The sequence below is a fragment of the Arachis hypogaea genome, chromosome 2 (genome assembly GCF_003086295.3).
Source record: "Arachis hypogaea cultivar Tifrunner chromosome 2, arahy.Tifrunner.gnm2.J5K5, whole genome shotgun sequence".
In the NCBI taxonomy this organism is placed as follows: Eukaryota; Viridiplantae; Streptophyta; class Magnoliopsida; order Fabales; family Fabaceae; genus Arachis; species Arachis hypogaea.
The window spans coordinates 51,155,902-51,173,010 of NC_092037.1; the positions used below are offsets into that span (position 1 = coordinate 51,155,902).

General features: G+C 35.8%; 1 non-coding gene across 1 annotated transcript; it reads left to right on the plus strand.

Moving 5' to 3' along the window:
* Positions 1 to 16,765: 16,765 nt before the first annotated feature.
* On the plus strand, positions 16,766 to 16,873 carry LOC112762869 (small nucleolar RNA R71). Its single transcript, XR_003182777.1, has one exon. It is a non-coding gene; the product is annotated as a small nucleolar RNA R71 (small nucleolar RNA).
* The last annotated feature ends 236 nt before the right edge of the window (positions 16,874 to 17,109 follow it).

Genomic DNA, 17,109 nt, shown 5'->3' on the forward strand with positions numbered 1-17,109 from the left:
ACAGAATAATTGTTTAGGAATAGGATTATGTAACTGTAGAAATTGTGAAAAAACTATAAATGTTTTAACTAGAGAACAAACCTCTACCTTGGTCAAAATACTAGACAAGTTAGAAGATACTCCCTTAAGAGATGAGTTCATAGGACAATTAGCTGAATTAGTTAAAAAAGAAGAAGAAAGTAAGTAAGAAGCAAGACCAATAGAAATAAAAGAAATTTATAATCGTTTTAAAAACACACAAGAAGAAGTTTCCTTTAATTCTCTCAAAGAAGAGATAAAAAAGTTAAAAAGAGAAGTTTCAGAATTAAAGCAACAAAATATCAATATGGACTATAGATTACTAAAAATAGAAGGAGAAAATATAATAAAAATCCAAGAATAAACTTTGAAAAATAATGTTAGAAAAACAGAGGAGATTAGTAACATAACAATTCCCGAGAATTATATTAACTTGGGTACAGAAAATTACATAAATATACTAACTTTATTAGTAAGTCAAAAGTGGTTTACTACGATAACCTTAATTGTGGGAGAAGAAAAATTTGATTTTATAGCTATGGTAGATTCAGGAGCTAATGTTAATTGTATACAAGAAGGATTAATACCGACAAAATATTATGAAAAAACTATAGAAAGAGTCCTAATGGCAGAAAATGATAAAATGACTATAGACTATAAGTTATCTAAAGAAAAAATTTGTAAAAATAGAGTACGCTTTGCCACTACATTCTTTTTAGCAAGAAATATATCTCATCAAGTTATATTAGGAAATCCTTTTACTTTATTATTATATCCATTTAATATTGACATCGATGGAATAACTTGTACACGAATCCCTAATCATCCTCTTCTTTTGAATTTCTCACTAGACCAAAGCAACATGAGTTCAATATGTTACAACACCTATCTACACAAGTTAGTGTTATGGAAACAGAAGTAAAACAAATTAATTGCTTGAGCCAAGAGAAAATTTTACAACACCTACCACTCCAAATTAATATTATAGAAAGAAAGACAAGACAAATTAACTATTTAAACCAGGAAGTTACACATAAAAGAATAGAAGAACAATTACAAACTCCAGAAATACAAGATAAAATAAAAGCAATTGAAGAAAAAATTAAGAAAGAATTATGTAGTCTAAACCCCACAGCTTTTCAGCATAGAAAATTACATGGAATATCTTTACCATATGAAGATGGATTTAATGAAAAAAATATACCAACAAAGGCAAAACTGATACATATGAACAAAGAGTATCTAGAATATTGTAAAAAAGAAATACAAGAATATATGGATAAGGGACTAATAAGGCCTTCAAAATCAACCTGGAGCTGTACAGGCTTCTATGTGATGAAAGCATCTGAAATAGAAAGAGGTGCTCCAAGATTAGTTATTAATTATAAACTTCTAAACAAGGTATTAAAATGGATTAGGTATCCCTTACCAAATAAAAGTGATCTAATTAAAAGATTAAATAAAGAAAACATCTTTTCAAAATTTGATTTAAAATTGGGATATTATCAAATTGCAGTAAAAGAGGAAGATAGATATAAAACAGCTTTTATAGTACCCTTTGGGCATTATAAATGGAATGTAATGCCTCAAAGATTAAAAAATGCTCCAAGCGAATTCCAAGAAATAATGAATAATATATTTTACCCGCATATAGAATTTACTATAGTATATCTTGATGACGTATTAGTATACTCAAAAGGAATAAAGCAGCATATATATCATCTAGAAAAATTTATGGATATTATAAAAGAACAAGGATTAGTTTTATCAGAAAAGAAAATGAAAAATTTTACAACTAAAGTAAGGTTTTTAGGATATGAAATTTATCAAGGAACTATAGTACCTATTAAAAGAGCTATTGAATTTACAAATAAATTTCCAAATGAAATAACTGACAAAAAACAACTACAAAAGTTTTTGGGATGTTTAAATTATGTAGCAGAATTCTTATCTGGAATCAGAGTTACATGCGAACCTCTTTATAAGAGATTAAGAAAAAATCCACCTCCATGGACAAAAAAAATGACTTCTATAATAATAAAGATAAAAAATACAATAAAAGAAATACCTTGTATAAGTATACTAGACCCATCAGCTAAATTAATTGTAGAAACAGATGCATTTAGGATATGGAGGAATTCTTAAACAAATATCTCTTAATAGCTCAAAAGAACAAATAGTAAAATATCATTCAGGAATTTGGAACCAAGCTCAAAAGAATTACCCAATAGTCAAAAAAGAAATACTTGTCATAGTATTATGTGTTTCAAAATTTCAAAAAGATTTATTTAATAAAACCTTCTTAATAAGAACTGATTGTAAAGCAGCCCCAAATGTTTTAGAAAATGATGTCAAAAATTTGGTTTTAAAACAAATATTTTCAAGATGGCAAGTTATTTTATCATGTTTTGATTTTACTATTGAACATATAAAAGGAGAACTAAATTCACTCCCTGACTTTCTTACTAGAGAATTTTTGCAGGGAAAGAATGGAACAAAAAGCAGCCTCCAGTGAAGATTATGGTCAACCTTTTGACCAAATAAAAGAAACAAAATTACCTATTATTGTTGTACCAGTAAAACAATTATCATTAAGACCTATGACAATGTCACAGGTTCTAAAAGCCGGGCCATCATCATCATCACCTTCTAAGAGCCCTTTAATTACTACCAATAATAAATTCACATTATTACAACCATCTGACCTCTATAACACTCAACCCCTGAAAGAACAATTTTCTTACTATGAGAAACCCAATCCTATAAAAATATTAACCATCGAAAAAGAGTGGTTCAAAAAAGATAGGAAAACCCTAAGACTATTTTTCCAAATACTTTCCATTATATTCCTATTAACCCACAAAAAACCCAAAAATTCTATGAATTCATATTAGTAGACACCGGATCAATTGAATTAACCCATTATAGGGATTCGAACACCAAACAGCCTATTTATTCAAAGATAAAAATCATAAAAATATTATCTTTACAAGAATGGGAAATACCTCCATATCAGTCTAAGAGTTTCTCACTAAAATTCGAACCCCAGAACTATACCTACTATGATTACCAAGAAGCCTGGAATTATATGTTATTTCTATCACCAAGTATCCATTCTTGGTTCATTTGGTTTAGAAAGGGGATATCATTACAATTTCCCAAATGATTCCAAGCATGGTTCCAGAATTTTGGACCAATGGAAGCTTTCTTCCCAAAAGAAGCCAGTATGGCGAATGAATATTTTAAAAGCAAGTCATCATTTTTACAAGAATACAAATTCATTTCATTCATAGCAGCCATGGGAATAAGCTGGATTATGACATGGGAATATGATTCAGCAGCATATGAAGAATCTCCAAGCATACAATATTTAGTAAGAGTAATAAAAATAAAATAGTGGAACAAATATGATATAAATTTACTAAGAAGAGCAGCTATTGATGAATGGTTAACAACATCACAAAAGTGTCCAGTAATAACAGCCTCAAGCACCACCAATGAACAAATAGCTTATAAAAAAGAGACTCAATTCTTAGCACAGAAGCGACAAATTATGGCAGCCCTAGCGGCAGCAACCTCGGAGGAAGATATCCAAAGCTCTCTACAAGCAATACAAACAGTACTTCTTGGAGAAGACGAGGAACTCCAGTCCAACCCAGCTCATTACTATCAAGACTCTCAAGATCTATTTGAAATGTAATAAGAATTGTATGTAAAATCAATATAAAAGCCCAATCATAAAAAAATGATCTTAGAAAAAAAAGGATAAAAAGTAAAAAGTAAAAATTAAAAAGTAAATAGTAAGTGTCGGCAAACAGTAAAAGCAAATAGTAAATGTCAGAAAAATAGTAAATGTCGGCAAACAATAAAAGCAAATAGTACTGTCGGCAAATAGTACCCAAATAGTAACTGATGAGCGGATAATTTATACGCTTTTTGGCATTGTTTTTAGGTAGTTTTTAGTAAGTTCAAGCTACTTTTAGGGATGTTTTCATTAGTTTTTATGTTAAATTTACATTTCTGGACTTTACTATGAGTTTGTATGTTTTTCTGTGATTTCAGGTAATTTCTGGCTGAAATTGAGGGACTTGAGCAAAACTCTGAAAAAAGCTGACAAAAGGACTGCTGATGCTGTTGGAATCTGACCTCCCTGCACGCGAAATCAATTTTCTGGAGCTACAGAACTCCAAATGGCGTGCTCTCAACGGCGTTGGAAAGTAGACATCCAGAGCTTTCCAGAAATATATAATAGTCCATACTTTATTCGGAAATTGACGACGTAACTTGGCGTTGAACGCCAAATACATGCTGCTGTCTGGAGTTAAACGCCAGAAACACGTCATGATCCGGAGTTAAACGCCCAAAACACGTTATAACTTGGAGTTCAACTCCAAGAAAAGCCTCAGCTCGTGGATAGATCAAGCTCAGCCCAAGCATACACCAAGTGGGCCCCGGAAGTGGATTTATGCATCAATTACTTACTCATGCAAACCCTAGTAGCTAGTTTATTATAAATAGGAATTTTTACTAGTGTATTAGACATCTCTGGACGCCTAGTCCTTAGACCATGGGGGCTGGCCATTCGGCCATGCCTGAACCTTTTACTTATGTATTTTCAACAGTGGAGTTTCTGCACACCATAGATTAAGGGTGTGGAGCTCTGCTGTACCTCAAGTTTCAATACAATTATTATTACTTTCTATTCAATTCTCTTCTATTCTTATTCCAAGATATACGTTATACTTAACTTTGATGAATGTGATGATCCGTGACACTCATCATCATTCTCACCTATGAACACGCGTGACTGACAACCACTTTCGTTCTACTCTAGGCCGGGCGCATATCTCTTAGATTCCCCAACAGAATCTTCGTGGTATAAGCTAGATAGATGGCGGCATTCATGAGGATCCAGAAAGTCTAAACCTTGTCTGTGGTATTCTGAGTAGGATTCTGGGATTGAATGACTGTGACAAGCTTCAAACTCCTGAAGGCTGGGCGTGATGACAAGCGCAAAAGAATCAAGGGATTCTATTCCAACCTGATTGAGAACCGACAGATGATTAGCCGTGCTGTGACAGAGCGTAAGAACATTTTCACTGAGAGGATGGGATGTAGCCATTGACAACGGTGATGCCCTACATACAGCTTGCCATGGAAAGGAGTAAGAAGGATTGGATGAATATAATAAGAAAGTAGAGATTCAAGAGGAGCATAGCATCTCCATACGCCTATCTGAAATTCCACTATTGATTTACATAAGTATCTCTATCCTATTTTATTTTCTGTTTATTTTTATTAATCATATTTGATTTTCTAAATTCCATAATTTTATCCTCCTGACTGGGATTTACAAGATGACCATAGCTTGCTTCATACCAACAATCTCTGTGGGATCGACCCTTACTCACGTAAGGTATTACTTGGACGACCCAGTACACTTGCTGGTTAGTTGAACGGAGTTGTGTCCACACATAAGTGCCATAATAATGATTCCATATAACAACAAAGAATACTACATTGATGTGATCACAATTTCGTCCACCAGTAACCATTTGGGGTCTATAAATACCAAAGGCCTCACTCATTCAAGGATATCAAAAACTTGAAAGCTTAAGAAACCTCTCTACTATTGTATCTTCGTACTTTATAAATTCCCTACATATTTGTAATCATCTTCAAGAAGTGTATCAACTTTGCAAGCAATAAGAGTACAAGTTCGTCTTTGTAAGCTTACTATCTTTCTTTTCTTTATTCTCTTAAGTTATTATCCATGTTCTTATAACATGAAAGAGTTTCATAAAAGGCTTAAATCTTTAAAGTTAGTTAGAAGAAATATGAAAATAAGAGTAATGACATTAGAAAGGAAAGTAAGAGAATTAATAACTGAATCTTTTGAATTAAAAGAAGAAATAAAAAAGGTGAACAAGAAAATAATTAAAACTAAATGATTTATAAAACAAATGAAAACCATAAAATCAGTAAACATTGTTAGGCAATACATTAAGAATAAACGTATTTATCATGTTAGAAGAATGCATTATATTCATGTGCAAAATATGATACGTTTTTATGATATACAATCAAGAATACAAGCTCTTAAATCTTTACAAATAGAGTCTCAACCTCAACAAGATCCTTCTTTACTAGAACAAGCTCAACCCCTACAAGCCCAACATATATATATATATATATATATATATATATATATATATATAAGTTGAAAGGAATTATTAAACAATAAGCCTAAAAAGGAGTAAAATGAAATCACAAATCAAAACACTCATGTATTGATAACACAGAAGATAAAGTCTAATCAGAATCGATATAAAGATAAAGAAGTAAAGAGAAATAAGATAAAAATAGGATATAAGTGTATAACATAATTAAATAGCCACTAGTCGCGACCTGTGAAGTTTAGGCTGGCTAGGGTATAAAATAAAATAGTTTGACAATAATATTTTCTATCTCTCCCAAAATATACATAAAGGCCTCTATCGGCAAGTTTTAAAAGAAATAAGTACATGATATAAGTTTTTCAAAATAAATATGGGGAGATTCTAAACAAAATATAAACAACGTCCAATGATCTTTGCCATCTCTTAGACGAAGCATATCTCACTGCTGAGCACCTGGACCTGCATTTGAAAAACAAGAGATATATATGGAATGAGAATCCCCAACCCATGGGTTCCCAGTACAATAAAAGTGTCAAATAAATACTGCATAAAGAAACACGAACTCCCTAAGCAATCTTAATTTTCCACACAACATTATATCCATATTAAGTTCTCTTTCATCAATAACTTGGCAACTATCATAAGGTATTTCTAAGTCTAAGTCAACAATTCTCATTCTTTCTCAATTCTCCAATCAAAATAGAACCATAATCAGAATCAGCACCAGCCCTCATCGTCAACCAACACCAGCATGAGGGACCTCTCAGTTGTACAAACACAAGCAATGCAAACAAGTAATACACAAGTAGATTCAAGTAAGGCAACTAGCACATAATCACATAATATGGCATATACAATTAAGCAAACCAAAATAAATAAGCAAACCCAAACAAATCAAACATATTCAAATGATGAATGTTTGTTCTATGGCTGATGAATCTCATCTATCGGTTATCAAGCCAACCCTACATGTCCGGTGGCGAACCGTGGACTGTCCCTAAGAACGCATCCCCAAGAGTCTATGCATATGTATAGTCATTTATTATTTAACCTATAACACCCTAATTACCCTAAGCCTTACCTCATGCTATAAAGCAAAGGTTAATCAGAGATCACGACAATTCTACGACTTATACATACATATATATATATATATATATATATATATATATATATAAGAAAATAGTAATTCTAGAAGCCCGATGAAGGAGTAAGCTCAGGAACAGAGTTTCAAAAGCATAAAACATTCATGCGAAACTAAAAGCATAAGGTACAAGGTATAAATACAAGATATCAAGACATATATAGATATATAAGTAGAATAGTCATAAAGTACTAGCCGCAACCCGCGGAGTTTAAGCCGGCTAGTTATATACAGACAATACAGAATTTTGAAAGGTAAAATAGCATATACAATATATCTTTCTCAAGGTAAGCCTCTAAAGCAAATGTAAATACAAAAGTGAGAGAACTAATCAAAATAACCATAAGACTCCAAAACATGATAAAGATCATCTGCTCTGTCACCATCAAGCAACTCATCGAGGTGGGTTACGACCTGCATCTGAAAAAAATAACAACAGAGTATAAAATGAGAACCGGAGGTTCCCAGTATGGTAATAGTGCCCTGTAATGTAAGATATAAGATTTCGGGATGCCAGAGGCAATCCTAGAACTTTATATCCATCATGAGATTCAACTAAAAGCATAACTAAAACTTGAAACCATAACTATAAAACAATAACCAAATAAGGGGGTCTAACTTAGTGTATTTCTAATCTAGTGTATGCATCGGTGTCCCACAGCCTTTGCCAGCCTAGCCGCCACAGATCCTATTGCCACCGCCTTCTGAACCTCTTCAATCCCAGTAGAAAACACAAATAATTCATACAAGTAAAGCACAAGTAATTATCATGTATAGCAAGTAGATCAAAAAGCAATTAAGCATGTTATACGAGTAGGCAAACAATGCAAGTCGGCAAAGCAATCAAACATATAGAATATACACAGGATGAATGCCTGTCCTATTGGCTCGTGATATCATTTGTTTGTATATAAATGCCAACCCGACACATCCTTCCGGATGTAGCGTTCCTGCCACGCCAGAGATATGGGCTCTGTACAGCCATACAGCAGAGAAATCTACCACTCCGAGGATATAGGCCCCGCACACTCATGTAGCAGGGAGTCTGCTACGTCAGCGATATAGGCTCTACACACTCATGCAGCAGAGAAGGTTATGTGAGCGGGATACAACCTCAGCTCTCACATCTCAACGTAAGCGGGATTTTAACCACCATCCTTACGCCGGCACTGTGACCTCGACAAGCTGGAGATTGCCACAGCCCTTGCCTGAGGTGTATAGCGACTCAACAGTCTCAACATAAAACAATATATCAGTGGTTCTCAGAAATCATTTTCAATACTCAGTAAAGTCATCTTTCAACTATGAATCTTAAACTCTTCTCAACACCATCAATCTGTAATTCCACAACTCATTACATTAATCATCATTATAGTATTCTACCATCTCACTCAACAAATCCATCCTCAGTAATCCAGAAATCTAAGTCTCCGTATTCTAAAATTCATACAGAAATTCATCTACCTAAGTCTCTATCTCATTTTTAGTAGTATTAGGACCTAAGCACTAGATAGTATTCTTAAACGGTATTTAAAGAATGTTTGGAAAGCTAGAGAACCTTTGAAAATGAAGAAAAATGATTTGTTAGCAAAACAGGGGTCTCGCGTACGCAAGCCCTTTTCTCGCATACGCATGCTATCAAAAATGGGTGGTCGCGTACGCAATCACCTACTTGCATACGCAAGTGTCCTAACCCGAATGGATTGCTCGCGTCTCATGTTAAAGTTCGCATACGCAAGGGTTAAAATTCTGATAGTTTGCGTATGCATGCATTGCTCACGTACGCGAGATGCCCAACCCGAATGGATTGGCCGCGTTGCGTGCATTGTGTCACGTACGCAACCTTCACTAGACTTAGAAAATTTTCAAATATGCAGAATTTCAGTTTTAAATCGCAAACTTTAAATGTTCATAACTTCCTCTACAAAAATCTATTTTCATCAAACATTATATCAATTTAAAGATCTTTGAATAAACTTTAAATTAAAATAAATTTTAACAAAGTTTAAAAACTAAGGCTCAAGTTATGATCCGTCAAAGTTCACTGAAAACTTGTTTTTACCAAAAGTTGTCAAGATTTTCAAACTTTCAAAATTCACAACCAAGAGAAATATTCTACAACCAAAATAATTCTAATAGAACAAATGATGTTCATACACCTTCTAAATTCTCTCCTCATCCTACCAACATGAAATTTCACCACTTTCATCCAAAATCTTCGTTTAAAATCCTCCAATTCTCAATTATTATACTAAATGCATCTTCTCACTATCGTCAACTTTCATTAACATCAATAAACTTCGAAATTCATTACCAACACTCAAATTCATCGTATTCAACTTTAATTTCAATAACCAACAACAACCTCAAAGTTCAACATCATAGATCATCAAAATCAACTATGCCATCATACATCATCATATTCAACAAATAATTCAATCCTATCCTAAGGTCCACTAGCCTAAGTGTCCAGAAATATTACATATTACATAGAGAAAACTGAAACCATACCTTGGCCGATCCCCAATATGCACACTGTACCAAGATTGAAATCCAACAAGCTTTCAATCACCAACACCACTTCCAAAAGGCAACAATTAACTCCACAATCAAGCTATACACCATATATTTTACCACAAATCAATCTAGGGTTCCATATACACAAAACTACAAGGAAAAAGAATACACTCACCTTACCCAACAGAATTAGGGGCAAAACACAACAATACTTCAACGCTATATCACGTCTAAACAATCAAAATCACAAAACTTCTTCAAAATCCAAACCTAAAAACGTGGAAACTGTTAGGGCTGAGAAAGGAAGTGTGAAGCTGTGTGTGTGTGTGTGTGTGTGTGTGTGTGTGTGTGTGTGTGTGTGTGTGTGTGTGTGTGTTTGTGGAGTTTGAGTTGAAAAGCTCATTAAGTGGGCTTATATATGTTGGGCGTGGGCCCAATTTGAGCCCGATCTAACCCGTTAGCATTTTTAATCCGTTTGGCCCACTTTGGGCCAAAACCTTTAGAATTAGTGCCCGATTTTCAATTCTAAAAGTTTTCCTACTATTTTTATTATTCTCACACAGTACCGGATAACCTTAAGCCGCTATTGCCGGTTAATTTACCAGTTCACATTTTTATGTTGTTTTTTGCAGAAGATTACATTTCTCCACTTGGAAAAATTTACTGAATTCAAATCTCACCATTAAATTTCTAAATTAAGACTTCTAATTTCTCGAATCTATTCTAGGAGATTAAATTATTATTTTATATTATCTAAATGATCGATAGGAATTATGGTTCTTACATAATCAATTTCATCTCATTGGGGGAATCTGGAGAGTTAAAGTGCCCAGTCACATCTTGCATCGAAGGGTCAACAGAATCTCAAATCTCAACCTGGAGCAAGTGGAGCCGACCCACTGCATCTACCCAGGAAAATCTGAAACTCAGATAAAATCTCATATCTCGTGTCATTCTCAATGGGAGCAATCGGGTACGAACCACTGCATCTACCCTAGAAGACTCAAACCAAATCCGGAGCAAGTGGATTAATGCCACTGCATCTACCCAAGCAGGTGTATCAAAATCAAAATCAAGGTCAACATCAATCTCATTATCAATCTCATGGACAATCTCAACTTCAATCTCATCTCAACTTATATTCAATCTTAATTGATCTCATTCACCATTATCATTCATCATCATCATGCATCATCTAATTCATATTCATTACATATCACTTCACATCATGTTCATTTTGTTCAATTTCACTAACTCAACTCTTTAGGTTTTGTCCCTAACTCTTTCATCCTCAATTACATCGACTTTAGGCTCTTACCAGAGTTTATAAAGGTTTAGAAGGCTTGAGAAATGATTGAAAGCTTTAAAAATGCATTTTTCAGAAAAACAGGGTGGTCACGTACGCATGCACATGCACATGCTCGCGTACACATGAGTGTAAATTTTCCAAACTCGCGTATGCAGATGGTTTGGATAGTGGGGTTTGCCCGTGGTGCACGAAATTATGATCTCAATGGCGCCAACAACTTGGTACGCACAATTGTAATATCACTCTTTTTCACAGCTTCGCACAACTAACCAGCAAGTGCACTGGGTCGTCCAAGTAATACCTTACGTGAGTAAGGGTCGATCCCATGGAGATTGTCGGTATGAAGCAAGCTATGTTCATCTTGTAAATCTCAGTCAGGCGAATTCTAATGGTTATAATGGTTTTCAAATATAAAGATAAATAAAGCATAAAATAGAGATAGAGATACTTATGTAATTCATTGGTGGGAATTTCAGATAAGCGCATGGAGATAATGTGTTCCTTCTGAATCTCTGCTTTCCTACTGCTTTCATCCAATCATTCTTACTCCTTTCCAAGGCAAGCTGTATGTTGGGTTTCACCATTGTCAATGGCTACCTCCTGTCCTCTCAGTGAAAATGGTCCAAATGCGCTGTCACAGCACGGCTAATCATCTGTCGGTTCTCGATCATGTTGGAATAGAATCCAGTGATTCTTTTGCGTCTGCCACTACACCCAACACTCGTGAGTTTGAAGCTCGTCACAGTCATCCCATCTCAGATCCTACTCGGAATACCACAGACAAGGTTTAGACTTTCCGGATCTTAGGAATGGTCGCCAATAATTCTAACTTATACCACGAAGACTCCGATCTTTTGGAATGGAGGCCAAGAGATACATGCTCGATCTAAGGTAGAACGGAAGGGGTTGTCAGGCATGCATTCATAGGTGAGAATGATGATGAGTGTCACGATCATCACATTCATCATGTTGAGGTGCAACAAATATCTTAAAATAAGAATAAGCTGAATTGAATAGAAGAATGATAGTAATTGCATTAATACTCGAGGAACAGTAGAGCTCTACACCTTAATCTATGATGTGTAGAAACTCCACCGTTGAAAATACATAAGTGATGAAGGTCCAGGCATGGCTGAATAGGCAGCCCCTAATGTATAAGAACTAAACATCCAAAGATGATCAAAATATATTCAAAAGATGTCTAATACAATAGTAAAAGGTTCTATTTATAGTAAATTAGCTACTAGGGTTACAGAGATAAGTAATTGATGTAGAAATCCACTTCCGGGGCCTACTTGGTGTGTGCTTGGGCTGAGCTTGAGCTTTACACGTGCAAAGGCTTCTCTTGGGGTTAAATGCCAAGTTGTAGCTTGTTTTTGGCGTTTAACTCTGGTTTGTGACATGTTTCTGGCGTTTTACTCCAGAATGCAGCATGGAACTGGCGTTGAACGCCAGTTTACGTCATCTAAACTCAAATAAAGTATGGACTATTATATATTTCTGGAAAGCCCTGGATGTCTAATTTCCAAAGCAATTGAGAGCGCGCCATTTGAAGTTCTGTAGCTCTAGAAAATTTATTTTGAGTGCAGGGAAGTCAGAATCCAACAGCATCAGTAGTCCTTTTTCAGCCTCCTATCAGATTTTTGCTCAGGTCCTTCAATTTCAGCCAGAAAACACCTGAAATCACAGAAAAATACACAAACTCATAGTAAAGTCCAGAAATGTGAATTTTGCATAAAAACTAATAAAAACATCCCTAAAAGTAGCTAGATCCTACTAAAAACTACCTAAAAATAATGCCAAAAAGCGTATAAATTATCCGCTCATCACAACACCAAACTTAAATTGTTGCTTGTCCCCAAGCAACTGAAAATCAAATAGGTAAAAATAAGAGAACTATAAATTTCAAAATATCAATGAATATTAGTTCTAATTAGATGAGCGGGACTTGTAGCTTTTTGCTTCTGAATAGTTTTGGCATCTCACTTTTTCTTTTGAAGTTTAGAATGATTGGCATCCATAGGAACTCAGAGTTCAGATAGTGTTATTGATTCTCCTAGCTAAGTATGTTGATTCTTGAACACAGCTACTTTTATGAGTCTTGGTCGTGGCCCTAAGCACTTTGTTTTCTAATATTACCACCGGATACATAACTGCCACAGACACATGACTGGGTGAACCTTTTCAGATTGTGACTCAGCTTTGCTAAAGTCCGCAGTTAGAGGTGTCCAGAGCTCTTAAGCACACTCTTTTTGCTTTTGGATAATGACTTTAACCACTCAATCTCAAGCTTTTCACTTGGACCTTCATGACACAAGCACATGGTTAGAGACAGCTTGATTTAGCCGCTTAGGCCTGGATTTTATTTCATTGGGCCCTCCTATCCATTGATGCTCAAAGCCTTGGATCCTTTTTACCCTTGCCTTTTGGTTTTAAGGGCTATTGGCTTTTTCTACTTGCCTTTTCTTTTTCTTTCTTTTAAATTTTTTTCGCCACTTCTTTTTTTTCGCAAGCTTTGTTCTTCACTGCTTTTTCTTGCTTCAAGAATCAATTTTATGATTTTACAGATCATCAATAACATTTCTCTTTTTCATCATTCTTTCAAGAGCCAACAATTTTAACATTCATAAACAACAAGATCAAAAATATGCACTATTCAAGCATTCATTCAGAAAACAAAAAGTATTGTCACCACATCAATATAATTAAACCAATTTCAAGGATGAATTCGAAACTCATGTACTTCTTGTTCTTTTGTATTAAAAACATTTTTCATTTAAGAAAGGTGAAGGATTCATGAAATTTTTCATAGCCTTAAGACATAGTTACTAAATACTAATGATCATGTACTACAAACTCAAAACATAGACAAACATATAGCATAACACTGAAAAATATAAAAATAAATAGACAAGGAAATTAAGGAATGAGTCCACCTTAGTGAGGGTGGCGTCTTCCCCTTGAAGAACCAATGGTGCTTTTGAGCTCCTCTATGTCTCTTCCTTGCCTTTGTTGCTTCATCCCTAGTGATTTTGGTGCTCCTATCCTTAGTTGCTCCCAATAGTTGTGTGGAGGAAAATGTATCCCCTGAAGTATCTCAGGGATTTCTTGATGAGGGAATTCCTCATGCTCTTGTTGAGGTCCATGAGTGGGCTTTCTTGATGTGCAGTCAAATGCTCTACTACTGAGCTATAGACCCTTAAGATGAATCTCTCCATCTCCCATGACTCGGAGGTGGAAGCTTTTGTCTTTCCTTTCCTCTTTCTAGAGGTTTCTCCGGCCTTAGGTGCCATAAATGGTTATGAAAAAATACAAAGCAATGCGTTTACCACACCAAACTTAAACTGTTTGCTCGTCCTCGAGCAAAAGAAGAAAGAAAGAAGGGGAAGAAGAAGAGAATGGATGAGATAGAGGGAGAGAGAAAGAGGTGGGGTAGGTGGGGATCCTGTGGGGTCCACAGATCCTGAGGGGTCAAGGATTTGTCATCCATGCTCCAATTAGGCGTGTAAAATGCCCTCTGTATGCAATCCTAGCATTTAACGCCAGACTGCAGCTTGTTTCTGGCATTAAACGCCCAAATGTAGCCTATTTCTGGCATTTAACGCCAGCCTGATGCTTGTTTCTGGCGTTAAACGCCAGCTTGGTGCTTGTTTCTGGCGTTAAATGCCAGACAGATGCTTGTTTCTGGCGTTTAAATGCCAGACAGCTCTTCCTCCAGGGTGTGCTTTTTCTTCTGCTGTTTTTTATTCTGTTTTTAATTTTTGCAATTGTTTTGTGACTCCACATGATCATAAACCTAATAAATCATAAAAGAACAATAGAAATATAGATAAATAAAAATTGGGTTGCCTCCCAATAAGCGCTTCTTTAATGTCAATAGCTTGACAGTGAGCTCTCATGGAGCTTCACAGATGTTCAGAGCATGATGAGGGCCTCCCAACACCAAACTTAGAGTTTGAATGTGGGGGCTTCTCAACACCAAACTTAGAGTTTGGTTGTGGCCTCCCAACCCCAAACTTAAAGTTTGATTGTGGGGGCTTTGTTTGACTCTGTATTGAGAGAAGCTTTTCATGCTTCCTCTCCATGGTTGCAGAGGAAGATCCTTGAGCTTTAAACACAAGGTAGTCCTCATTCAATTGAAGGACTATCTCTCCTCTGTCAACATCAATCACAACTCCTACTATGGCTAGGAAGGGTCTTCCAAGGATGATGCATTCATCCTCATCCTTCCCAGTGTCTAGGATTATGAAATTAGCAGGGATGTAAAGGCCTTTAACCTTCACTAACACATCCTCTACCAATTCATAAGCTTGTTTATTGACTTGTCTGCCATCTCTAATGAGATTCTTGTAACTTGTACCTCAAAGATTCCCAGTTTTTCCATTACAGAGAGTGGCATAAGATTTATACTTGACCCCAGGTCACACAGAGCCTTCTCAAGGGTCATGGTGCCTATGGTACAGGGTATTAAGAATTTACTAGGATCTTGTTTCTTTTGAGGTAAAGTTTGCTGAACCCATGTGTTTAGCTCACTAATGAGCAAGGGAGGTTCATCTTCCCAAGTTTCATTACCAAACAACTTGCCTTTCAGTTTCATGATGGCTCCTAGATATTGAGCAACTTGATCTTCAGTTACATCTTCATCCTCTTCAGAGGAAGAATAGTTCTCAGAGCTCATGAATGGCAGAAAGAAGTTTAATGGAATCTCATGGTCTCTATATGAGCCTCAGATTCCTTTAGGTTCTCAATAGGGAACTCCTTTTTGTCTAGAGGACGTCCCATGAGGTCTTCCTCATTGGGATTCACGTCCTTCCCTTCCTCTTTGGATTCGTCCATCTTGATTATATCAATGGCTTAGCACTCTCTTTTTAGATTCTCTTCTGTATTGCTTGGGAGAGTACTAGAAGGAGTTTCAGTGATTTTCTTACTCAGCTGACCCACTTGTGCCTCCAAGTTTCTAATGGAGGACCTTATTTCATTCATGAAACTTAAAGTGGCCTTAGATAGATCAAAGACTATGTTTGCTAATCTAGAGGGGCTCTGCTCAGAATTCTCTATCTATTGCTGAGAAGATGATGGAAAAGGTTTACTATTGCTAAACCTATTTCTTCCACCATTGTTATTATTGAAGCCTTGCTTCTGTGGATCATTCCATAAAAAATTTGGATGATTTCTCCATGAGGGATTATAGTTGTTGCCAAAGGCTTCACCCATGTAATTTACCTCTGCCATTGCAGGGTTCTCAGGATCATAAGCTTCTTCTTCGGAAGATGCTTCTTTAGTATTGTTGGATGCATTTTACAATCCATTCAGACTCTGAGAAATCATGTTGACTTACTGAGTCAACATTTTGTTCTGAGCCAATATGGCATTCAAAGCATCAATTTCAAGAACTCCCTTCCTCTGAGGCGTCCCATTACTCACAGGGTTCCTCTCTGAGGTGTACATGAACTGGTTATTTGCAACCATGTCAATGAGTTCTTAAGCTTCTGCAGGCATTTTCTTTAGGTGAATAGATCCACCTGCAGAATGGTCTAGTGACATCTTAGAGAACTCAGATAGACCATCATAGAATATATCCAAAATGGTCCACTCTGAAAGCATGTCAGAAGGACACTTTTTGGTCAATTGCTTGTATCTTTTCCAAGCTTCATAGAGGCATTCACCATCTTTTTGCCTGAAGGTCTGAACATCCACTCTAAGCTTGCTCAGCTTTTGAGGAGGAAAGAACTTGGCCAAGAAGGCCGTGACCAGCTTATCCCAAGAGTCCAGGCTATCTTTAGGTTGTGAGTCCAACCATGTTCTAGCTCTGTCTCTTACAGCAAAAGGGAAAAGAATGAGCATGTAGACTTCATGAACTACTCCATTAGTCTTAACAGTATCACAGATCTGCAAGAACTCAGTTAAAAACTGATAGGGATCTTCCGATGGAAGTCCATGAA